The sequence below is a fragment of the Callospermophilus lateralis genome, chromosome 10 (genome assembly GCF_048772815.1).
Source record: "Callospermophilus lateralis isolate mCalLat2 chromosome 10, mCalLat2.hap1, whole genome shotgun sequence".
In the NCBI taxonomy this organism is placed as follows: domain Eukaryota; kingdom Metazoa; phylum Chordata; class Mammalia; order Rodentia; family Sciuridae; genus Callospermophilus; species Callospermophilus lateralis.
This window is the reverse complement of record NC_135314.1, coordinates 31,437,128-31,463,696: the sequence shown is the minus strand read 5'-3', so window position 1 is coordinate 31,463,696 and position 26,569 is coordinate 31,437,128.

Sequence of the window (26,569 nt, the reverse complement as noted above, 5' to 3'; positions counted from 1 at the left end):
TATGAATCATTTGAAAGAAAATTAAATTCAACAAAAATGCTATTTTTGTATTTAAGACTATGTACATTTTAAGTGTCTGGGGAGAAAAAGGACATTATATACAATTTGCCTTTTTTTTTTTTTTTTGGCTGTACCACTCATTATATTTATGGTTGTATAACAAAGAATCCCACACTTTAGAGGACTTTAACTAAAATGGTTATGTCTATCCTGGCTAGGCCATAACTTTGCTACGCTTCATCATAATCTAGACACTGAGACTAAGGTAGTGGTTTCTACTTGGGTCATTGTATGTATCATGGCTCAGACAGAAAAAAAAAAAAAAAAACCTAAATGAAATGAATCAATGGATATGAAAGTTTCTGCTTAGAATTGTTATGTTGTAGGTCACATTTTGTAACCAAGTCTATCATTATTAAGATGATAAATATAATTCCTTTATAAGAAAAGGAAGGAAATATTTCAAAATATTATACTATATCATAATAATCTGAATTACTGATTGATTTGTAATATTTATTTCACTTTTTGAATAAAAAATTGAAAATATTTTTATATAATTATAGAAAACTTATATTTTCTATATAATTAGTGGTATGTTTAAAAGCGTAGCTGAATTAAATTTTTAAAGATAATTTACTAATAATAGGTATCTATCATGAATGAAAATATTTTGCCAACAATCTTTCTTTAAAGACTAATTAGCAGTTGAATAATAAGCTAATGTTTATTCCTGCTCTGTATCCATTACTAGGGTAGATCCAATGTGGTGGAATAAAAAATCTACAAGTCCATACCTATGTTTACATGAAGCAATCATTTTGTTATATTTCTTGGTAGATTTAGTGATGAGTACATTTTACATAAAATGAAAAATAAATTATTGGGAGTTTTAAATCAAATTAGATTTAGTAAGGCAGCAAGTCTGTAATGGAAACACACAGGCACTTTTGCCAAAACATATGCACAAGCACACACAAAAACATTCAAGATTTATTTGTGTTGGAGGCATATAAAGCCTGGAAGATCATGTTAGTATTGCTTCCTAGACTCATCTGAGGAAAAAGTGTTAAAAAGTAATCCAGAGAAGAATTTAAAATAATGACAGTGAAAAATGATGAACAAGTTGGGCTTTAAAATGTGCTCTTTCTTATTTTAAAGCAGAAATTTTTTTATAAATTTTAAAGTTGCATTAAATGTTTACATTATGTATGTGAACAGTGGATGAGTTGGTTTGGTGTGACATGGATCACTCTACACACCAATAACCAAAGGATTGGTGAAGATGGGAGTGTATCATGTGAAGGCTGCTGTTATTTTCCATATCTCAGCAAAAACCCAATTGCATTTCCTTCTTATTCCCAAGTACAACTTATTTGTGTTTATTTCTAGAAAATCACTTTAAACTCTCAAAATGTTAAAAGCATATGTGTGGATAATTTGAATAATTAACATTAGTCATGAGTTAGCAGTAAGAATCCAACAAGATTATATAAATAGTTTAATCTCAGTTATATTATCTCTAAAATAAGAATGATGTTTGATCATAAAACTATAATGAAGATGTAGGCACTAATAGTACTATTATTTTTATTTCATATATGTACCAAAATGATTTTAATAAATATTGAGACCCTTCAACATACTACATAAATAAAACCATAAGGTACACTATATTCTTTAAGAAGAAACATCACTTTTAATCACAAATTGGAATTGAAATTATTGATTTGAAAATAACATTTTAAAATATTTTGTATATTGATATATTGCTGATTATTCCTAAAGATAGTTTTAAAGCATTTTTAAAATTAGACCTCAAAGTACTCATTCCATTTTAAATAATGTTACTAAATCCATAAATCTATACAATTGGGATATAAATCTGTTATACAATTCAGATATGTAGTATAAAATTGGCATATAATAGATAAAAAAAATCCTCTACACTAAAACTAGTTGATTTTCTCTCATAATAAATACTCAGAACACGTTCAAGATATAATAGTTTTAAACATAAATATTTAAGCAGATATTAGCCGCTCAATATATACTGATAAAGTTGAAAAAAATACATGTTTAATTTCCTATAATGATAGTTTCTCTTAATTATGAACCCAATGTTGCCAGTATTCTTCCAGTTACATTTGTCTTGGTGCCTGAAGTCTTCCTGACTTTAGTGATGAAAATCAAATTCTATTGGACCCAACAATCAACTTGATAAGAGTGTAAATCAAACTAGAAAGCATGAAAAAAAGCTTGACATTTTTCTAATTAAGTGATCTATAGTTTATTTTTTCTTTATCTTTTTTGGCTTCAAAGCAATTGCTACCCACCCACATTTTTTAAAGAGCATTTGAATAAATTTCTATTTTTTTTTCCTCAAGCAAACATACTTAAAAGCCATTAAAACCTTTTGCTTTGCTGTTTCAATGTTGTAGGATATAGCATGCTCAATGTGAACCCTTTAAATGTTTAAATAAAAGTAGATGCAATAAATGGTCACTTCCCCTTTTCTGATTAATAATAGGGTTTAAGGAAGGGGAATATGCCACCCACATACTATTGTCTTTTTTCTTGGAGCCTAATTACTCACTTGCATTGTCTTTCATGATTGATTTGTCATTTGGTGGCAGCTGAACTATGTGTTTGAAGCTCTTTTGTATAGATTTAATCAGGAGCTGGAAATCAAGTCTTTGATTGACACTAATAATTTATAATCATTTGCTCAAGCTGGAACAGCTGCATCTCTTTAAGTTTATGAAAAAGAAAAGCCCTTTAAATTTCTTTTACCTATTCATTTCAAACCAATTTAGGTAGGTAGTCATGGGGGAAGAGCTGTCAATTTGTAATTATGTATTATTGCATTATAATTTTTAAACAGTAGAGTAAAAATCATTTTCATGTTTCTGCATAAACATACCTTAAAAAATTCCACTACGATTTTCAAAGTAAAATTCAGGAAGGTGACACTGAGATGTTTAGTGCTGAAGAATTTTAGTTTAAGAAAATTTTAAATTGTTCTAAAAATATAAAAAGCTCATCTTATTCTTAGAGTCTCTTCAATTAAGGCTAGAAATTTATGTAATTTGCTGTTACTTGTATATGTGACCTACATTTACTCTGCATTTTATTTTTTAATTTTATAGATTTGGACACCATTTATAATGAGAATTTCTGCTTCAGTGCTTTGCTATCTTCATAAATTTTTGTTGTTGTTTTGTTACAATCAAATTGTCTTTATTTGCACACTATAAAGACATGTATGTTTTAGCTGTATTAGTTTAGTACCTATGTACTAAATCTCTGAATACCTCTCTCTCTCTCTCTCTCTCTCTCTCTCTCTCTCTCTCTCTCTCTTCCCCACACACACTCTCCAGGTTAAATATTTGAGGCCCCTTGTCTTTAAATTTATTGATTGAAGAATCCAGTAGAGAAAATTTTGTGTAAAATTTCTTGGCATTCTTTCCAAACCTACTATTTGCTTGGGGAAAATAATAGCCAGTTGATAAATTGTTTGCTGGGTCATATTCTAACCAGATTAATTACTATTTTAAAAATAAATTGCTATCTTCCTCTTCTTATCACCCCTCTGTCTCTTTATTAGAAATAATTATTATCTTTTTTACATTCTAGGAGGATTTTCAAATATTATGTCTTGGTTTGAGGATATTTTAGAGTTTTTGATGCTCTTCTCCTTAGGGATCAAGTCCATGTCTGATTTATTTTCATCTCTTTGGCATGACATAATTCCCTCATTGCAAGTGGGAAATACATATTTGTTTAACAAATGATGTCATTCATAATTATGTAAGTGCATGAGGGTGGTGATCTTTCACGATTCCTACAAAGTTGTAAAATATCAAGATGGCTGAAGCACTATAAAACTACCTGGAAAAAGAAAGTATCTTAATGGATCATCTATACAGCCTTACTAATTATCATCCCACATAAAATTTAGGAGGAAAGTCATTTTGAATGAACTAATTGTTTTTCTCATTTATTCTTCAGCTGTTTTAACCTTATCGGACATACAATGCTTGTCTTCCCTAATACAGAAATCCAAGACAACCTTAGTTGTTCAGTTTTTGATATTAAAGCAGCAGATGGTAACCTTCTACATGATCAAGAGGCATGAAGAATTTGGAGAAAGGATCCGTGTTCACACAGATTATTGTATTACTTACACTTTTAAAATAGGAAAAGGTATCAAGAGACATAATATTTTTCTCAACAATATATTTTTGTAACAAAAGGTTTTTAGTAAAAACATTAGGCTATATGAGACAGTTACAATTTCAGTACTTTTTCCTTTATCTTTTCTAGATCTTCATTTCCACATTTTTATCTCTATATGCCTTTCTCCCAGAAAATAGCATTTTTACTTGAGAGGTGAGAAGAGTCACATCTCATGTTTCATTCAAAGAATCACCTCAATTCAACAAATGTTTGGACTTAGGAAAATTACACTTAGGTCTCCAGGCATTTTTTCCTTAGGGATTTGGGATGGCATCTTTATGCTCTTTGTGGAAATCAATAGTTTTTGCAGTTTCATGCACAGATTCAGAATAATCTGTATTTCACACATAGAGGAAGTTTGGGGATGTTCAGTAGATATCCTGATCGTTTAAAAACAGAAAGACATAAGAAAACAATTCATTGAAATATGTAAGTCATAGATAAATTTTACATACATTTCTATCATTTATCATAAAATACTCAATCATAAGAGAAAATAGAGAGTGCCTGTGTCGTCTTCACCTAGTTTTCTTCCATACATAGGCACATCCATTTTCCTCTGCTCATCCTTAATTCTTGGCAAGCAAGAATCCATTCTCCATTTGAAAAAATGATGTCATTTTGATAATGTTACCTAAGTAGAATTGTACAAAAAGTAATTTGGGGGATTGATTTTTACTATGAGTCGCAATTCTCTAGTGATTTGACAAAGATGAAGTATATATCATCGCTTATTCTTGGTTTATATTACTAAGCAGTATTCCATGATATAGATTTAAACCACTTATCCATTAAATGACAGCTGGATTGTTTCTTTTTATTGGCTATTATTATTGGTTATGTATTTATTGGCCTAACATGCCTCTTTTCTTTCTTCCTATAAAGACACATCTAATACACTTTAACACATTTGCCACATTTTAAAAATGGTCTGTTTTGGATAAAGTTCCATGTGTTGATAAAAAGAATGTATCTTTAATAGCTTTTGGATGGAATAGTCTGTGGATACCCATTAAGTCGGTTCTATCTATGGCAGAATTTAGCTTTTATGTATCCGTTATAGTTTGAATATGAAGTCTTCCAAATTCACATGTTGCAGGCTCAGTTGGTCCACAGTTCAACAATGTTCAGAGATGGAATTTGGGGGAAGTGATTGAATCATGAGGGCTCTCACCTCATCTGTCCATTAAATCATTCAGAGCTGGGCTGGGATTGTGGCCCAGTGGTAGAGCCCTTGCCTCACACATATAAGGCAGTAGATTCAATCCTCTGCACCAACATTAAAAAAAATAAAAAACAAAATAAAGTTATATTTAAAAAAAAAATCATTCAGAGCTTGCTGGACTATTGGGAAGTGGTAGAAATGTAGGTAGCAGAGCGTGTTTGTAAGAAGATTATTGGGAGCCTGTTCTTGAGGACCGTATCTTGTGCCTGGCCCCTTCCCCTCTTTCTCTCTCCAACTCCAGGCTACCATGAATTGAGAAGCTTTCTTCTACCATGATACTCTGTCTTACCGCAGGCCCAAAGCAGTGGGGCCAGCTGATTGTAGACTAAGTCCTCTGAAACTATGAGGCCAAATAAATTTTTCCTCCTCTAAGGTATTCTTGTCAGCCATTTTGGTCACAGTGAAAAAAGACTGACTAATACAGGTTTTTTGTTATTTTATTTTATTTTTTTGTCTTGATGATATATTGGTAAAAGCCAAGTCTTGAAACAATTCACTGTTACTCTGTTGGGGCCTGTATCCTCTTTCATGTGTACTAGTGTTTGCTTTTTAAAATTTGGTGCTAATATTTTGGTGTCTTATTTAATAATCCATTCAGCCAATCTGTGTCACCCTTTAATTGGAGAATTAAGACTGTTTACTTTCAGGGTTACTATTGATGGTTAGGTACTGATACCTATCATATTATTGTTTTATGTTATTTTTAAAATATATTATGTTCACTTCTTCCTCTTTTGTTCATCTTTGAAGTTTGATGGTTTACTGTATAATGACATTTGATTCTTTTCTATTTTCTATTCTTTCATGTGCTCTCATGATTGTTTTTATTTTTCTTCATCTTTTGGGTGTAGAATTCCCTTAAGTGTGTTCTGTAATTCTAGTCTAGAGGTTGTGAATTCCTTTAGTTTATTTTTATCTTGGAAATTATTTATTTCTTGTTCTATACTGAACGATGATTTTGTTGGGTATGACAATCTTGGTAAGCAGTTTGTTTGTTTTGTTTTCAGTTCTTTCAATACAATAGTCTACATCTTCATGAGTTAGAATTTCTACTGAGAAATCTTCTGTTAGTCTAATGGTTTTTCCTTTAAGTGTGATTTGGTGTTTCTCTTTTTCAGATTTTAATATTGTTTCTTTGTCTTGTATTTTTGGCAATTTAACTATGATATGTGTTGAAGAGTTTCTCATGTTCTATTTATTTAGGGCTCTAAATTCCTCCTGAACTTGGATTTCCTTGTCTTTCCCATCACAGGGAAACTTTCTGCTATTATTTCAGTGAATAAGTTTTTGTATGCCTTTTGCCTGTAGTTCTTCTCAACTATTCTGATTATGTGTATTTTTGATCATTTAATGTTGTATTAGAGATTGTGGATGTTTTGTTCATTCTTCTTTTTTTTTCTTTATTACTGTCTAAATGCAATATTTTATCAGACTTATCTTCACGTTCTCGTATTGCTTATGCAATTTAATCTAGTCTATCCAATAGCTTTCAAGTGAGTTTTTCTTTTTCTGGCTTCTCCATTAGCTTTCAATAATTTTTTTCCTGGCTTCTCATGCTTTTCTATTTGGCCCTTTTAATAATCCTTAATTCGTTTAATTTTCCTTTATTCCTTTATCTATATTTTCATGAAATTCATTCAGTTTTTTTAAAAAAAAATCTTTCCTTTGAATTCTTTATTTGGCATTTCATCTACTTCAATATATTTGGAATCTGATTCTGTACCCTGGGTTATTGGATTGTTTTGTAGTTTTGAGTTTAATTCCAACTGAATGTAACAGATGGTTTTCCTGATGATTTTTTGACTCTGATGTGTTCATTTAGCCTAATTGTTACTATTTTGGAGATGAGGTACACTTTCCTTGATGGTCTCTGGTAATTCAGAAGGGGTGGTGTGGATAGCCAATTGTGTGCAAGCACACCTTCTGCGGTTACTCCTACAAGAGAAGTGGAAGCACCTGCATGGTTGTAGGGGATTCCATGGTTATTGTTGATATTGGCTTAGTTACTTGAAAATTATCCTGATATTGACTGTTCTAATTGTTGTGAGGGGCCTAAAACTTTCATTCTCTGTGTAGATACCAGTGTAATTCCTGTTATTTTACGTGGAGAGGTGAAGTCCAGAGTTATGTCTCACTCACTGTGGCTCTCCAATCAAGCTTTGTCAGTGATGTGCACTCTTTCAGAATGTGGGAGCTACCAACGCTGAAGAGCTTTGTTGGTGCAGTGTCCACAATAGTTGGAACACTCTTTGTTATTTTTTAAAATATTTTTTTAGTTATAGATGGACACACTATCTTTATTTTTATTTATTTATTTATTTTTATAATATGGTGCTGTGGATTGAACCCAGGGCCTCACACATGCCAGGCAAGCGCTGTACCACTGAGCTACAGCCCCAGCCCTCTTTGCTATTTTTATGGAGGTGACTTTCTAGTAATGTCAGAACACCTCATGCCAACTTGGAGATGTATTATCAGAGGGGAGATTTTGTCCTTATTCTTTAAGTTGAAGTCTCCACCCAGGTTTGGGTAGAATTAGGTTGTGCCTGGAGTTAGGTACAATTCATCTCAGCTGGGATTAGAGTGCAGTTCAGTGGACCACAGGAAAAATAAAGAGATAATAACAACAGTAACAAAAACAGCAAATAAAGGGCAGATAATTAAGAATAAAATGATAATTTAAACAAAATTAAAATTACAAAACAGAAAAAGAGGAAAAAGATAAAAAAATGAAAAACAAAATAACAAGAAGAGGAGAAATGACAACATAAAAAAATGAAGGCTAGGAGTCATTCACTTCCTATTTTTTCATTGTACTACTTGGCATGTAACTAGCAAGAGTGATTTTTGCCTGAAACTAGTTGGAGTTTCTCTTAGTTATTTTACATATTGAAGCCAACTAGTGCAGAAAGCAGAGTTTCTAGGCTAAGTTTATCTCTATAGATTTTGGGTGACGTGCTCTGAGGGCAAGGTAGATGCCGGCACTGTACAGTATTAGAAAGCCAGCATATGAATCTCACTAAACTGATTCTCTATAATTTTCTGGGCTATGCACTCTGAGTGCAGGAGCAATTCTAGGGTTTTCATGTGTTAACAAGGAATCATGAAATCCTGAACTTGCTAAATCATGATTCTCTCTAGAATTTTCTTGGTGCACTTGTATTAGTAATCCAGTTAGCATATGATGTGTAGACTATTAGGTCAAGGTTCTCTCTGGAACTCCCAGAGTCATGTGATCTGGGGTGGGCCAAATGAGGGATCATGGCCACAACTACCCCAATGGATGGAGAAGAGGCCATAGGGCCATAAAGTTCTAGGTTAGCTGGGGATAGTGTGGTGGATTCCAGGTGTTGTGCTGCCTAGGATCCTTAAGCCCACAAAGTTGGTTCCTATGCAAAATTGATTACTTGGGATTGTTTACTCTTGAAAAATTTGTCAGCAGGCCACCTAAACTACTGATTTTAAAGGGAAGCACCTTCCTCTTATTTCTGCATTGCATTCATACATATTCAACCATAAAAATTTTTCAGCAGATTTAGTCAGAGTCACTTCCACCAAACTATCTCAGAAATCATACACCTGCTGAGTCAATACAGAGAACACACTTCTGGGTCTTGAATATATTTTTAAAAAGTTAAAAAAGGTAGCAAGAGCTTCTGACCCCCAAAGCAGTAAGTGCAGACAATAAGACCCTTCTCAAGATGGCTCCTTATATGTCACCATGTGACTATATTAGAAAATGCAGAGAATTTCTCCAGTGCCAACTTATAGTACAGATCCCAGGTCTTTGTTTATTCAGTGTTTACACGGTGCCAGATTCTTTGCTTGTGGATATCACTCTGTCTTTTATCTGTTTCCTGGTCAAAGGGTACTCCCCCTTCCTCAGGCAATTTACCAAGCATTCACTGCAGGGACATTCTGTTCCTTTTATTATTATAATATCCAAAATCTATAGACTTTGCCTTTTCACTGACCCTGTATTTTTGAGCTCTCATGCTCTCCCAAGACCACCTATCTCAACATTCAACTAACATCTATTGATTTGGTTCTATGTTGTGGAGAAGCAGCTGAGAGTGCTGAGTGCCTCTAATCTGCCATCTCCAATCACCTTGTTGAAATCTTTTCTAATGGTCACTTTAAAAATTTTTGTCAGATAATCACATTTTCTAATTCAAAACACTGGTACTTTTAATTGATTGCCTTTTGTTTTTCAGTCTGTGATTTTCTTGGTACTAGTATGATTGGTGATTTTCAAAGAATCCTGGATACTTGCCTACTATGTTCAGAAAATTTGGATCATATTCCGTTTTTTAAAGAATTTTTACAGATTGTCAGCCTGATCATCATAAAGACCCTGGACCAATTATGTGGGTTTTAGTTCCTTTGATAAATCTAACTTTTAGAAGAATGCAGTGCTATTTTGAAGTTTGTGATTCATCTTTTCTTTAAATCCAGTTTAAACGAAATGTATTTTAACTAAAAAATTAATTTTACCTAGTTGAATAACATGTGATGTTTAAATACATGATTACATTGTATAATGTTAAATAAGTTTGAACTTCTCTGTCTCCACACACATTCATTTCAAATTCATTTCTTTTAGCATTTTGAAATGTAGAGCATAAATGTCTACAGTCCTCATGTTGCATGCATAATAACAGACCAGAACTTCTAACTCCTATCTTTAACTAGATTATTGCATTTATCAGCCTCTCTTCATTTCCCTTCCCCTACTCTCCCTAATCACTTATAACCACCATTCGGCTCTCAATTTATGAGATTAACTTTCTTTTTATGAGTGAAATCATGCTGTACATGTTTTTCTGTGCCTCATTTATTTAAGTTAGCATAAACATCTCTCATTCCATCAATGTAGTAAATGACAGACTTTCATTCTTTTTATGGTTTTGTTGTATTACAACAGTGTATATATCACATTTTCTTTATCAATTTGTCTCTTGATTTACCCTTCCATTGTTTTTGTTTCTTGTCTATTTTGAGTGTTGTGATGATATGACAATATGGATGTTTTATACATATACATATACATATACATACACTATTCATGTCCTTTGGTTGTATACCCAGGAATGGAGTTGCAAGATCATACAGAAGTTCTATTTTTAGTTTTCTGTTTTAATAAATTTATTTATTTATTTTAATTAGGTGTGTATATATATATATATAATATATATATATTATATATATATATATGACAGCAGAATGCATTTGGATTTATTGTACACAACTGCAGCACAACTTCTCATTTCTCTGATTGTTTATGATGTAGCATTGCACCATATGTGCAGTCAAACATGTAACTAGGGTAATAATTATCCATCAAATTCCACCATCTTTCCTTCCCTATACCCCCTCTCTCCTTCCTTCTCTTTGCCCAACCAAATTTCCTCCTTTTTCCCCATGTTCCACACCCACTATGGATTAGCATCCACTTATCAGAGAGAACATTCTGATTTTGGTTTTCAGGATTGGCTTACTTCTTTTAGCATAATATTCTCTCCATCCATTTACCTAAAAATGCCATAATTTTATTCTCTTTTAATGCTGAGTAATATTTCATTGTGTATGTATACCACACTTTCTTTATACATTCATCTATTGAAGAACATCTAGAATGGTTGCACAGTTTAGCTATTGTGAATTGAGCTGCTATAAACACTGATGTGGCTGTGTTACTATAGTATGCTGATTTTAAGTCCTGTGGGTATAAACCAAGGAGTGGGATAGCTGGGTCAAATGGTGGTTTCATTCCAAGTTTTCTAAGGAATCTCCTTATTGCTTTCTAGAATGGTTGCACCAATTTGCAGTCCCACCAGCACTGTATGAATACGCCTTCCCCCCCACATCCTCACCAATAATTACTGTTGTTTGTATTCTTGACAACTGCCATTCTGACTGACGTGAGATGAAATCTTACAGTGGTTTTGATTTGCATTTTTCTAATTGATACAGATATTCAATGTTTTTTCATAGAATTTGTTGTTCGAATGTACATCTTCTGAGAAGTGTCTGTTAGCTTCTTAGCCCATTGATTGATTGGTTTGTTTGTTTTTTTGTGTGTGTGTTAAGTTTTTTTTTTAATTTCTTTATATATCCTAGAGATTAGTGGTCTATTTGGTATGCATGTAGCAAAAATTTGTTCCCAAAATGTAAGCTCTGTCTTTACCACATTGATTGTTTCTTTTGCTGAGAAGAAGCTTTAAAAAAAAAAAATCCATCCCACTTATTGACTTTTGATTTTATTTCTTGCTGTATAGAAGTCTTGTTAAGGAAGTTGGGGTCTAATCTGATGTTATAAAAATCGGGGCCTATTTTTTCCTCTATTAGGTGCAGGGTCTTCTGGTCTAATACCTAGGTCCTTGATCCACTTTGAGTTGAGTTTTGTTCATGGTGAGAGATAAGTGTTTAGTTTTATTTTGCTGTATATGGATTTCCAGTTTTCCCAGCATCATTTGTTGAAGAGGCTATCTTTACTCCTATGTATGTTTCAGCTTATTTGTCTAGGATGAGTTTAATTATCTTTCAGAGCTTGGTATATGATGTTCCAGAACCTCCTGGATTTGAGTGTCTGGGTTGAAAAATCTGCTGAGATATGAATTGGTCTCCCCCTATATGTGATCTGTTTTCTCGTTCTTGTGACCTTTAAGATTCTATCCTTATTCTATATGCTAGGTATTTTCATTATAATGTGCCTTTTATAGATCTGTTGTAGTTTTGCACATTTGGTGTCCTGTAAGCCTCTTGTGTTTGATTTTCCAATTCATTCTTTATGCTTGGGAACCTTGCTGATATTATTTCATTGAAGAGATTGTGCATCCCTTTGGTCTGTGCCTTTCTCTATCCCAATAAACCTTAAATTTGTTCTCTTGATGCTATCCCACAATTCCTGCATGTTCTGTTCATGGTTTCTTACCATCTTTACTATGTGATCAACGATTTTTTCAGGATTACATATTTTGTCTTCATTATCTGATGTTCTGTCTTCCACGTGATCTAGTCTGTGGGTGATACTTTCTATTGAGTTTTGTATTTGCTTTATTGTTTCCTTTATTTCAAGGACTTCTCCCCCCCCAACATAATCTCTCTTTCTTAAAGTAATCTTTTACTACCTGTATTTGCTTCCTTATCTCTTTGTTGGAGTGATCAATTTTTGCCTATATTTGCTCACTTAGGTCATTCTTTAATTCACAGATACTCTTAATTATGTATATTCTGAACTCACGCTTTGAAATTCCATCAACTGTGCTTTCCATGGATTCTATTATTGTAGTATCTTGGTTTGTTTGGTGTACTTTTTTCCCTTATTATTATTATTTTTTTGGTTTCTATGTGCTTCCCTTTCTTTCAATGCAGATGTGTGGTATTACAGTTTCTACCCCATGATCTTGTAGTTTCCCTGCAGATTTCCTGTACCTCACCTTGGTTTTGGGCTTCTAGTCCCCAGCCAGTGGCCCATAATAAATGCTGCTCCAACTAAAGTGGTGGTAGCAAAAGTGAAAATAACTCAAGATAGCTGTAGGGGTTCCAAAGATGACTGCAACCACTATCAGAGATGGGGCAACTAATGGTGGGATGCCTATTTGAAGATGCAGCTACCTCCAGGCCCTATCTGTTGTTTCAAGGGGGAGGCTACTGAGTGGGGAGAGCTATTGCATGGCCCCATTGTCCCAAGGTAGAGGTGGGCGAGGCCTGGATTCCAGTGTGGGTCTGCAGGTTAGCAGGGCTGTCCTGGGCCAAATTTTGAACTAGGTTCCTGGGTCTGCAGGGACAACCTGGGCTGGGGCCTGGGCTACAGGGTGAGTCTACCTGTTGGCAGGAGAATCCTGGGCCTAACCTTGACCTTCTATCCTGTGAAGGTTGGCAGGGATGTTCCCATTTTTAGTTTTTGGAGGAGGCTCCATACAGTTTTTCAAAATGGCTGTAGTAATTTTATTGCTGGTAATAGTGTACAAGTGTTCTGTTTCTCCACATTCTCTTCAGCACTTTCTATCTTTATGTATTTCCACAATAGCATTTCTTAATGAGCTGAGGTCATATCTCATTGTAGTTTTATTTTGTATTTTCCTGATAATTAGTGATGTTGAGAATTTTTCTTTATTTATTTATATATGACAGTGAAATGCATTACAATTCTTATTACACATATAGATTACAATTTCATATCTCTGGTTGTATATAAAGTATATTCACACCAATTCGTGTCTTCATACATGTACTTTGGATAATAATGATCATCACATTCCACCATCATTTCTAACCCTATGTCCCCTCCTTTCCCCTCCAACCCCTCTGCCCTATCTAGAGTTCCTCTATTCCTCCCATGCTTCCCTTCCCTATCCCACTATGAATCAGCCTCCTTAATCAAAGAGAACATGGGTTTGGGGGATTGGCTAAATTCACTTAGCATTATCTTCTCTAATTCCATCCATTTACCTGCAAATGCCATAATTTTATTATCTTTTATTACTGAGTAATATTCCATTGTGTATATATGCCACATTTTTATCCATTTATCTATATGCATGGTTGTTGGCCATGCATATATCTTCTTTTGAGAATTTTCTATTATATGTAATGCCTATTTTTATGTTTATGTGTCTTATTTTTGTTATTGTTGCTATTGAGTTTTTGGAGCTTGTTATATGTCCTGGATATAAACCTTTTGCCAAATGAATAGGTAACAAATATTTTCTCCCAACTTATGGTTATTTCTCCATTCTGGTGATCACATTTTTCTTGCTGTGCAGAAGCTTCTTAAGAAGTTCACTCAATTATAAATTTTCTATTTTCGTTTTTATTTCCTTTGCTTTTGGGTATTGTTCAAAACATATTTGCCCATTCTAACATCCTAAAGCATTTACCATATATTTTCTTCTAGTAGTTTCAGATCTCACTTTTAACTCTAAATTTATTTTGAGTTGATTTTTGTGAGAGATAGGAGTCTATTTTCATTCTTCTGCACGTATATATCCATTTTTTTCAGCCCAATTTATCAGAGATTTTTTTCGACAATATATCATTCTAACACCATCATTAAAAAAATTGATAGATGTGTAATTGTACTTCTTTCCTTTTACTGTTCTGCATGTATTTATATTAATGCTGTGATTAGTTGATAACCACACATTTGTAATACTTTGAAATTATGTAGTGTAACATCTCCTGATTTTTTATTTTGTTTTTGTTTTTAATTCCATATGAACCTTAGGATTGTATTTTCCAGTTTGTGAGAAATGTCATTTGTATTTTGATAGGGATTACATTGAATATGTAAATTGCTTTGGGTAATATAAACAATTTAACAATAGTGATTCTTCCAGTTGTGGTCTCCTATTCATTTTTAAAACAATGTTTAATATTTTTTATTACTGAAATCTTTTAGTTGCTTGATAAAATTTATCCTATTATTTATCACTATTATAAATGGAAACACTTTCTTCATTTATAGTTATGATACTTGTAGTATATTATGATACTTATAGCAATATTACTGAGATTTCTTTCTTTCTTTCTTTTTTTTTTTTTGGTAACTTTGATTGGACTCAGGCACACTGAACCACTGAGCCATATCCCCACCCCTATTTTGTATTTTATTTAGAGATAGGGTCTTACTGAGAGGCTTAGCAACTTGATTTTTCTGAGGCTGGCTTTGAACTTGTGATCTTCCTGCCTCAGTCTTCCAAGTCACCAGGATTACAGATGTGTGCTACTGTTGATTTTGTGTTCTGTAATTTTGCTGAATTCACTAATAATTCCTAATTGTTTTGTTGTTTTTGTTGTTGTGTATATTTTATCTTGGGCTTCTGGGACTTCCAATGCTTCCTGCATTTGAGGGTTCTGAAATGTTCACCAGGATTATGCTATAGGAAGAGTCAGGAATAGGTAGCAACTTCTCCTTACCCACTGTGTTTAACATTTTGAAACCACACATATAGTAGTAGGCAGCAAGGTAAATAAGCAATGGAATTGTCTGTAGAGCTCTTTAATTATCGGATGGGGAATATCTTGACAATCTCATAGGTAGTGATGAAGATTTATTTTTATTTGAAATCCTAGAATCTAGAATATTTGGTATTATATGTTAATATTAACATCATTCATATTTATTGCCCTCTTACTCTATTTTACGCGATGGTTTTAGCATGGTTATATATGTTATATCATTTATCAAGGAAGATCTATGTGAGGCTACTCTTTTGAGAAATTTGGTTATATGGAAGAACAGAGAGTTCTGTTACCTGGAGTTGAAAAAGAGATAATGGAAGATTTGTTTTTATTAAGAACTAAATTTAGCTGAGTAACAGAGTGACATAAATTTATTAGTATTCTCTTAACATATGAAATACAAATGATTTCATTATTCACCTAGTAAGAAAGAAGTAGACAAGAACTGTATATGGAATTTCTGGGCAGAGCAACAGCAGAGGTTTAGAATAAAGAGTAATCTCATGGAGTTCCTGAGAAATAAAGAGTAGCTATTGAAAGGATTAAGAAATAATGAAGACACAGCTATAACTTTTTTCTCATTTTAAAAAAGGTTTTAGATTTACTTTTAAATGGGGTTGGGATTGTGGCTCAGTGGCAGAGTGCTTACCTAGCATGTGTGAAGCACTGGGTTTGATTCTCATCACCATATATAAATGAATAAACAAAAGTATATAAACAACTAAAAAAATAAATAAATACTTTTAAGAAATACATAAAAACAGAAAAGTATATATTAATGGGGTACCATGCTATCTTCTGTTAACATATATATATAGTGTAATATTAAATTGGGTTCAACATATCTATGCCCTTGAAAATTTGTTATTTATGTACAATGAAAATATCCAAAATCCTTTCTAATAATTTTTTTATATGTATAGTACATTATTATTATTATTTATAGTCTTCCATATTATGCAAAAACACATCAGAGCTTCATGGTAGCTATGAATGGGTGTGTATACACACACACACACACACACACACATATATAAATGTAAAATTCAGGTCTTTATACTTTTATATGGTCAACTTAAGTTTTTCTTAGTAGTTAGTAATGGAACAATGAATCAATTACAGATAATAGTCACAGTTGTCTGGGATTTTCTTGCACTTGCTTTGGGAAAAGCATTATTAGTCCTGAAATAATCATTAACTTGATATGATGTTTTAGGCATTCTTTTGTTGTTTTGACCAAAATAAACAGTGAAGAACAACTTAGGAAAGGAAAAGTTTATTTTGCCTCATGCTTTCAAAGCTTCAATGTATTTTCATTCAACTCCATTGCTTTGGATGCAAGATGAGGCAGAACATCTTTAGTAAAGGGTATAGTGGAGGTATACCTTGGTCGGTTCATGTGACCAAGAAGTACAGAAAGAAAAGAGAAGGGGTCACAGGGAAGATTAACCCAATATTTGACCCCAGTGACCTACTTCTTTAGTCACTCCTTACTTTCCTACAGTTAACACTCACCTAATCCATTCAAACTAGATGGATAAATTGGGTTACAGCTCTTATAGTATAATCATTTCACTTCTGAATATTCCTCTATATTCCTATATAAGAGTCTTCATATTCTTAATGGTTCTAGCATTTGCCCCCAAAGTCCAAGACTGAAGATCTAATCTAAGAATAAAGGCAAATTTTCAGCTTTTAGCTTCTGTAATGATGAAAAGTATATTAAATATATCCAACATATTTCAGAGAGTAAATAATTTCATTTCAAAAGGGGATAATAAAGGGATAGAATGAAGGGATGTTTACCACAAAAAGACTGAAAACTAGTTGAAAAAAAAATTTCTTTAGCTCCTATGCAGCACCTGGTGCAGATGGTGGTAAAATGTGGTCTCCAAAGGGCTTGGGAATCCCAGGCCCTATGACCTTGCAGGCTAAGTCTTTCAGCCTAGCCTCCTTCCAAAACCTTCCAAAGCAGCTTTCCCTGGCAAACAGTTCATGCTACTGGCATCTCTAATGTCTTGGGTTTACATTACTGATTTTTACTTCACCTTCACAGATTTAAGCCTGCCTTCTCAGAAGAAGCCTACAGGGATTATGATCCTGTTTCACTTTCTCTGGCTTCCCAGGTCTTCTTTTAAAACCTCAGTGGAAACCCTCATGACCCATTAACTCCAGCATCCAGCATTTCTGCAGAACCAGCACCATGAGGATGACACCAATGACTGTAACCAATGCAAGCAGTAGCTGGTCCTCTGGCACCATGGTTTCAGTGGCCTCTGAGGGTCTGGTTGGCTGAACATGATGAAAAAGAATCTCCTATCTCTCCCTGTATCAGCACAGTGTCCCCACAATCTCCTCCAAAAAAGAAGTTTTATTTTTACATCTTTGAGCCTGCAATGAGTGTAGTCTTTCCAATTTCTAAGATGCCCTTGAGGCATTTTTTTTTTGGGGGGGGGCGCTGTGTACAATGAAGTACTTAGCACATCTTCAGGGATTATAATCTCTTTAACAACAACTTCCTTGTCCTCACTCAGTTTTACAAGCACTATTCTGGCCAATCTGCTAGTTTTAAAAATCCATCTGCTCTGCCTTCTACTCCTGATTCTCACAGTAAATTTAGAGAAAAGCTGATAGCAATATTCATGCCACCACCTGAATCCTGTGCTGTCTTGAATTTTCCTCCTCCTCCTCCTTGCTTAGTCTATCATGGTTAAATTTGGCCTTACACAAAATACCAGGACAGAGAAAACTTGTAAATTCTTTGCCAGAACATAATAAGAATGGTCTCTAATCTAAATTACAACAGAATCTTCATTTCCCTCTGAAACTTGATGAGCCCAGACTTTTCTATTCACATTCCTATTGGAAGTTTTGTCTCCTGAGCTTCCACTAGAATTGTCCAGTTAACTCCACTGAAACATTCTAAAGTTTCTCTTTTTTCTTCACACCCACCACCCATCAAACTACTTCCACAAACCAGATGCAAAGACTTCTGAACTACATGGTCAGGTTAGTCATATCCACCTATCAGTGCCCTCTTCTTGGTACCAGTTTCTATGTTAGTCAGCTTTTTAATACTATCACCAAAATATCAGACAAGAACAACAAAGAGGACAAGGTTATTTTGGCTAATGGATTCAAAGAGTCAATACATGTTTGACTTACTCCATTGTACTGGGTCTATTGTGAGGAAGAATATCATGGAGGAAATGTGTGGCTGAGGAGTTATTCTCCACTTATGATGGCCAGGAAGGAAAAAGATTAAAGGGAAAAGGCCATACAGAAGATGACCTCTGCCAGAACATGCCTCTAGTGACTCTTCTACTTGAACAACACCTGACCTGCACACAGTTCCCACCCAATTAGTTCATTCAAACTGATTAGGCTACATTTCTCACAATCCAATCATTTCACCTCAGAACATTTTTGCATTAGCATATAACCTTTTGGGAGAAATCCCATATCCAAACTATAACATCATTTGTTTTCCCACAAAGTAGTATTTGTGTATTTTCCTCTCATTCATATAATCTATTAGTATTCTTGTCACTTCAAATATATTCTCTGGCATCCATTAAAATATTAATTCTATCTTATAATCCTATTTTTGACTGATCACAGTAACTTTCCTTCCTAAGAAAGCCCATTTTTTTTAATATCTCAGCCTCTTCTATAGTATTTTATATTAAATTTTCTTCCACTTTCAATTCTATTTTATGCTTTATTAATTATTAATCAATGATATCAAAATATCAATTAGATTGTTTTGGGGGTGATAAAAAATAAAACATAAATTTACCACTTTCTTGCACAGGTTTTACATTATTTGGGCTATAGGACATGTTCCTTCTGAAATATAAGTCCTGGCCTATTTTGGTAGAAATGTTGGGATTCTAGATTTTATTGTTTTATTTGTCATTATTTAAAGAAACCCCCAGTGTTTCCTATGCCTAATGTACCTGCCATGTGTTTAATAAATGGTACTGTAAATATGATGTATTTTAATCTCATGATTAGGTAGTAAGTCATAAGTAACTAAGAAAGGGAAATTTTATTTGTGTGCCTGACTTGATCACAGAAATCTGAAAAAGTAGTTAGTTTCTTTCCTACTGGTTGCAGAATGACTTAGAGAGCTGGAGAAGGATTCCATGTGAAAGGGAATCTACTGCTGAGGTAAAGAAGGTTCTATACTAAAAAGTTGACTTGATATAGGTGAAACTGAGAGTAGTAGTCCAAGGCCCATTGCTGGCAAGAAAATGGGTCATACATCTTACAACTTCAAGGAAATGAGTAATTCCAACAACCAGAAGGAGCTCTACCAAGTAAAAATTTCCAGATGAGAACACAATTGTTCAATATCTAAACCAAGACCCGACTAAAATTTGCCAGATTTTTGGCTCATGGAAATCATAATGTAATGATTTCATAGTGTTTTAAACCTCAAAGTTTGTGGCAGTTTACTATAAAAAGAGAGAAGGGTAATGCAGATTCAATGCAGCTCAAATCAGTTGAAGTGTTGATGCTAGTTGAAATCCAGAGATGTTTTCTGAAATTTTCACAGACTGAAGTAAAATGTGCCACTTCTGATAACTAATTAGAAAGTCCTGAATATTGTGAATGGCTTTAGATTATGGGAGGTGAGTACAAGTCTCTGTGGATCTTTAGCATCTTGTGTGTTTGTATCTGCCCCTCTCATTGCCATAAATTGCCACCTCCAAAGGCTACAGAAAAAGGTTAACTGTTTTATTACAATATTTATAAGTGTGACTGTTGTGTCACATTCCCATCAAAATTCCATGCTGTGGGGTTGGGGCTGTAGCTCAGTGGTTCAGCACTTGCCTATGTATGAGGCACTGAGTTGGAGTCTCAGGAATGCATATATATAAATGAAATAAAGGTCCACTAAGAAGTAAAAAAAAAAAAAAAATTAAAAATGCTATGCTGTTTCCAGTATGCAAACAAGATTTTTCTTAAGAGTCCATTTCTTCTGGTCCCTTTTTAAGATCATATTAGGTGAATCGGGCAAGTGAAGAGAGAGTCACATTGCCTCAGATTTGACCTGATTTCCACCAGCATGCTTTTGCATGCATTTTTCTTCAGGTGAAGGATTGTTTTCAACTGTTAGGCTCAAAAATATTCTTCAAAATTTAGAATCTCATATCTTGTATATCATCCATTTTTTCATATTATTAATTTAGCAATTTTAATTTTCCTCTCTATCTTAAAGTATTTGTATAGAATCATACCAATTTATCATCATATTCGTTACCTTCGTGTTACTTAATATATTTCAGTGTTAAATACAACTCAGCTTATACAAAATAGCAATTTAGTTGTCTTTCCAAAATAAAGTAGTAAGTTGGGGTCCTCACGGTAGTTGTTGGGTCAAAAATTCTATCTGTTGTTGCTGTAGCGCTTCTCTTGCTTTCCCTAGAAGCTTCAGTCATTTTGTTCCTTTGAGGCCAATAGTTTAAACTCTATAGGATGACTGGACTCCAAAGATCCCAAAAGATACTTGTTCTAGAATTTTTTAAGCTTCACACATTCTCCACGGTTGCACTGTTCACAGATTATAAAGTAACACTTTATTGCCTTCTGAATTGTTATGTAAGGCAAAAATAACTATCCTAGATATTAGGAACAATTTCTGCAGAATACATGTAATCCTGCTATAAGTGTTCTTCCTTCTCCTTTCTGGGTGTTGTCAGAGACCAATAACATTGCTGGAAAATCCCAAAGGGCCTATCTACTCCAGCCCAAGATAGGTACAGCAAGGATACTTTTAAAATGGACCTTATAGTGTTATCATAACAACCTGACAAGCTCGAGACAGAGTTTTTCTTCCTAACATATTATCACTATAATGGGAAACCAGGCAAATCATGGACATCTCAACCAGACATCTCTAGTCATTTAGAAAACACTTCATTATTAAAAAAAAAACAAAACAAAACAGGAAATAATTAGTACATTTGAGGAAGCCCTATGAATATATATGATTTTCTTTCCAACGGAAAAGCAGATTGCCCTCTCTATGCCTTGGAAAAGAAGTTGTTAGAAAGTTCTATTTAAACAGTCATTTTCATCGTATTTGTTAAATTCTTTTTTCTACTGTGGAAAGAGTACTCTTCGACAGCTCGGTCTTCTGGTATTACCTTGTGGAAACTTTCCTATGGGGATGGCTGAATTTACTTACAGACTTCTAAAAAACTCAGCAGAAATGATGCGACTTCACTTCTGCTATCATCTCTAAAAACACCAGGCCAACAACAACAACAAAATGTGACAGGAAATCTAGCTCAGTGGTGGAGTATATGTTTATCATGCACAAATGTTCAATTCACAGCACTGAAAATAAATCATGTAAAAAAAACCCCAAAACTATAGTGACCCTGTCCTGGAGGATGTTTTTTTCATTCTTTCTCTCACCAGTTAGGGAGAAGCAAGATGCTGTATTACTGTGAATGGTCCAATGCAAAGTCCCATATAGGATTATGAGGCCTCAAACAGCGCAGAAGAACAAAACCTAGTCAAACCACACCATGTGTATGAACTTGAAAGTACATCCTTCAGCCCCAACCAAGTTTTGAAAAAACTGATCTCACATCAATTACTCGACCACAATCTCCTGAATGATCATAAATCAGAGACATCTCCTATGCTAAGCCTGGATTATTGACTTCTTGAGAGACAAGATGAGAAATGACTGTTCCTCTAATCTACTGAGTTTTGTGGTAATTTCTTACACAGTAGTACATAAACAATAGAGGTTAAGTGTCCCATTTTTGAAATGCTTATGACCACAAATCTTTTAAATTTCATATTTTTTCCACATACTTTTTATTGGTCCATTATAGTTATACAAAATGATGGGATTTGTTGTTACATATTTGTTTATGCATGCAATGTAACAACATTATTTGTCCAGCATAATTCCTCAGCCCTTCCCCCCTCACTCCCTATGCCAACCCCTTGGTAGAATTCAGATTTTTCTTATATTTTGGAATGTTTACATATATGTAATGAGATATCTTATGGATGAGACCCAAGACTAAACACAAAATTCATGTATGTTTTATATATACCTTATACATAAACCCAGAAGGTAACTTTATACATTTTTATTGCTCTTGAATTTTTGAGAGGTGTACCAGAGATGGAACCCAGGAGAACTTAACCATGGACGCACATCCTCAGCTCTTTTTATTATGAGATTGTCTCACTAAGTTCTAAGTTGCTGAGGCTAGCCTCTTGTCTTAGCCTCCTGAGCCTCTGGGATTATAGGTGTGTACCACCATACCCAGAGTGCACCAGCATGTTGACAGAGACTCATTATGCAAAGCTGAGTTTAGAGTTTCTCACTTGTGGCGTTATGCTGGCTTTCTCATCTTGAATTTTGGATTTAATAATTAAGGATCCTCAAAACCATAATGACCAAATCTACAGGAATGACTTATTCTCTTTATGTTACTTCATCTCATTTTTTCTTAGTTACTAGCTAAGCCAGGCTGTAATAGAATTCTCCTGTCACCATTCCTTCAAAAAAAATCTTGCATTTTTTCCCTCCAAAAATATATTTAGAGCAAATCTTCTTCCCGGCTTATAGAGTTAAATTTTAAAATGTTTCTGGTAACTACTCTCTTTTCCCTTACTTGGCTTCTATTGTAATTAAAAATTACTGATTATAAAGTATAATGTCTTAAATGAGAAATTTCTTTCACTTAATCTAGAGTTTAGTGGCTTTGCTTACAAATGAGCTCAAATTCACAAAGACCTTTAGAATCTCAAGTTCTTTACATCTCATGGCTGAACTTGTACTTAGCACATGGATACTGTTTTCTATATCCCTGTCAATGTTCATTTACAAAAGGAAAACAGGAGAAAAGATCAGCCTGGTAATGTGAGAAGCACCATGTGTCAATCTACTTTTGATTTCCTGATATAAGGAATGTTGGAAAATGTTAGTCCATGCTTACTTACTTTTATGTACATCATCCAAATATTATAATAAACTATAAAAAATATATTGAAGAACAATTAGAAAACTTTCTTCCAGGGAATCTTAAGTATTTCACATTTAACACAGTATGAATCTTGAATACATATCCACTCAATTCAACAGGACCAATGAAATATAGGCTAAGGAGGAATTATACCTATAAATTTATTTGAAAATGATGCTGTTTTACATTCATTCATTATATACATATAACTAATATTTTATTATAGCAACCTCAATGCTCAAAATATGTTTCGAATTTTGGTAAGAATTACTTTCTTTTGCCCCACATTCAGGAAATTCCTCATGTAATATTGCAACTCTCATCACAGTGTCTGGAAACAACTGTATGAATCACCAACACACAGAATCCCCAGGGAGCACGTTTTTCCATTACCTACTAAACTTATCTTTATCCTAGTATATGGCCACATTTTTCTTCCTAGATACATAGTGAAGAAATTCTGGTCTTATCAATTATAGAATCACTGTTATTCCTTGCTATTTATAACAAACAATTTCAGGCTTTGGTTTAAAGTGTGGATTGGAATCAGCTTAACAGTTGTTACTTATTGTCTACGGATGGCTTGCTGTCAGTGGCTAAAGCTTCAGAATGTCTGAATGTGCATCTTGGCTGAGTAGTCCATGAAAACTCACATACTAACATACCTACATCTGATACCTCAGATGTCATGGTGGTATAGTGCTCTCTGATGTCCCATATCAAAAAAAATTTTCATACTTACACATGCCTACAACACATGTATATATGACAAAAAGGATTTTGCTCATTTGATTTACTTAAGAATTTTAAGATGAAGAAAAATATCCTGGATTATTAGGTGTACCATATAGTCATATGATCCTTAAAAGAGAGAAAAGAAGATCAGAGAAAGAAAAAAAATTATTTGAATAGGTAGCAAAAGTTGAAATTATGCTATAATTAGAAAGTCACCAGAGCTAAGAAATGTAGGTGGCTTCTAGAATTTAGAAAAGGTAGACAAACAGATTCTTTCCAGAACATCTCCAGAAAAAAACAGTCTTATTGATGCTTTTAAATTTTACATTATTTATTTATTCTAATTTGTTATACATGACAGCAGAATGCATTTCAATTCATAGTACACATATAGAGCACAATTTTTCATGTCTTTGTACACAAAAAAGAGTGCTTGCCTGGCATGCACAAGGCCCTGGGTTCAATCCCCAGCACCACCAAAAAAGAAACTCATAGGAAAAGGTATCCAAAGACTACCAATAAAAGGTTGGAAGAAAACATACCACTCGAATGGACTGAGGAAAAAAACAGAGGTTTCTATGCTCATATCAAATAAAGTAGGCTTCAAGTTGAAGTTAATCAAAAGGAATAAAAAAGGACATTACATATTGTTTAAGGGAACCATACATCAACAAGACATAACAATTATAAATATATATGCCCCAAACAATGGAGCATGTATGTTAATCAAACAAACTCTTTTCAATTTCAAGGGTGAAATAGACCACAACACAATAATTCTTGGTAACTTTAGCACACCTCTTTCACCAATGGATATATCTTCCAAACAAAAACTAAACAAAGAAACTATAAAACTCAATAATATAATCAATAACTTAGACTTAACAGATATATACAGAATATTTAATCTATCAATGAGTGAATACACTTTCTTCTTAGCAGCACACGAATCATTCTCTAAAATACTCTATATATTATGCCACAAAGCAACTATTAGCAAATACAAAAAAGTAGAGATACTACCATGCATTCTATCAGATCATAATGGAAGGAAATTAGTAATCAATGATAAAATAAAAATAGAAGCTCCTCCAACACCTGGTATCTGGCAGTTCAGGACCAGGCTTTTCGAGCTACAGACCAGCTGCATATCCGCAAGCACAGTGCCAGGTTAGTGGCTATGGGGGAGAGGGGAAAGTTGGGGACTATAGGTACCTTGATATTACATCTAGGCCCCAGCTGGTATACCAAACTGAGAGTTGCTCCAACTAAAGATGGTGAAAAAGTTGTCCCAAGATGGAGGTGGCTGCTTTCAGAAGTAGGGTGTCTGATCAGGTCAGGGTGGGTGGTGACGTTGAGCCATATTTTCAAAGATGGAACTCTTTGGTGTGCAGTGTTGTGGCTGGCAGCTATCTACAGGCCCTGTCCCCAGGTGCAGGCTACTGCATGTAGGGGACTATGGCAGTGGTTGCAGTGTTCCAAGATACAGGCAACCAGGGGATCCCCATGTTGGTAAATGGGGTTTCACACGGGAGTGGCGGCCAGAGGTCTTGTGAGTGGGCAGTGCCAGGTGTCCTGCATGGAAGCAGCAGCTGGGATTCCTGTGTAGGAGCAGCTTACAGGGGTCCTCTAATAACTCACAGAGAAACAATATTTCCACTACTTGAATACAGGTCAGGACACAGAATGCAGCCTCCCTCTAGCTGCCACCTTGTATCTCCCCTGCTATTGACATCTTGATGTTAGCATGTAGTTTATGATTTTTAATTCTGAACTCCTCAATTCTAAGAATGAATTGTTTTAAGCCATTAAATTTTATTAATTTATTACATTAAAAATTAAAACTAATGCCAGTTTGACAGGTGGAAAATTAGGGCTGGATGAATCTCTTTCTCTCTCTTTCTTTCCCTTACCCCATGAGGCCATTCCATGTGACAGTATTAGGCTTACTCTCAATTCATAATTCTCATGTTAGTAGAACTTCTTGCCTTGACATCAGCTACTTTTGGAGTATGTGGTCAAAAACACAGGACATAGAAATTTCTTTTATTATTATTTTTTAAACATTTGTTTATTTAATTTTATGTGGTGCTGAGGATTGAACCCAGGATCTTGCATGTGTTAGGTGAGCACTCTACCACTGAGTCACAACCGCAGCCCCTCTTTTATTTTTAAACACAGGGATGAAGCTGCTTCTGACATATTCTGCTACTTCGGATTGCTCCCAGGTCTGATGCAGATTCAGCTTTTGCTGGGGTATCTGCTTATCTTTAAATCACTCCTGTAGACAAGTTACTTTCATTCCTCAAGAATGCAAAAGGCTCTTACCTTGTCTTAACACCCACCCTCATCATGGTGTCAACTTCAGCTTTAGGTTCCCTCATCTTTTCATTTAAATAAA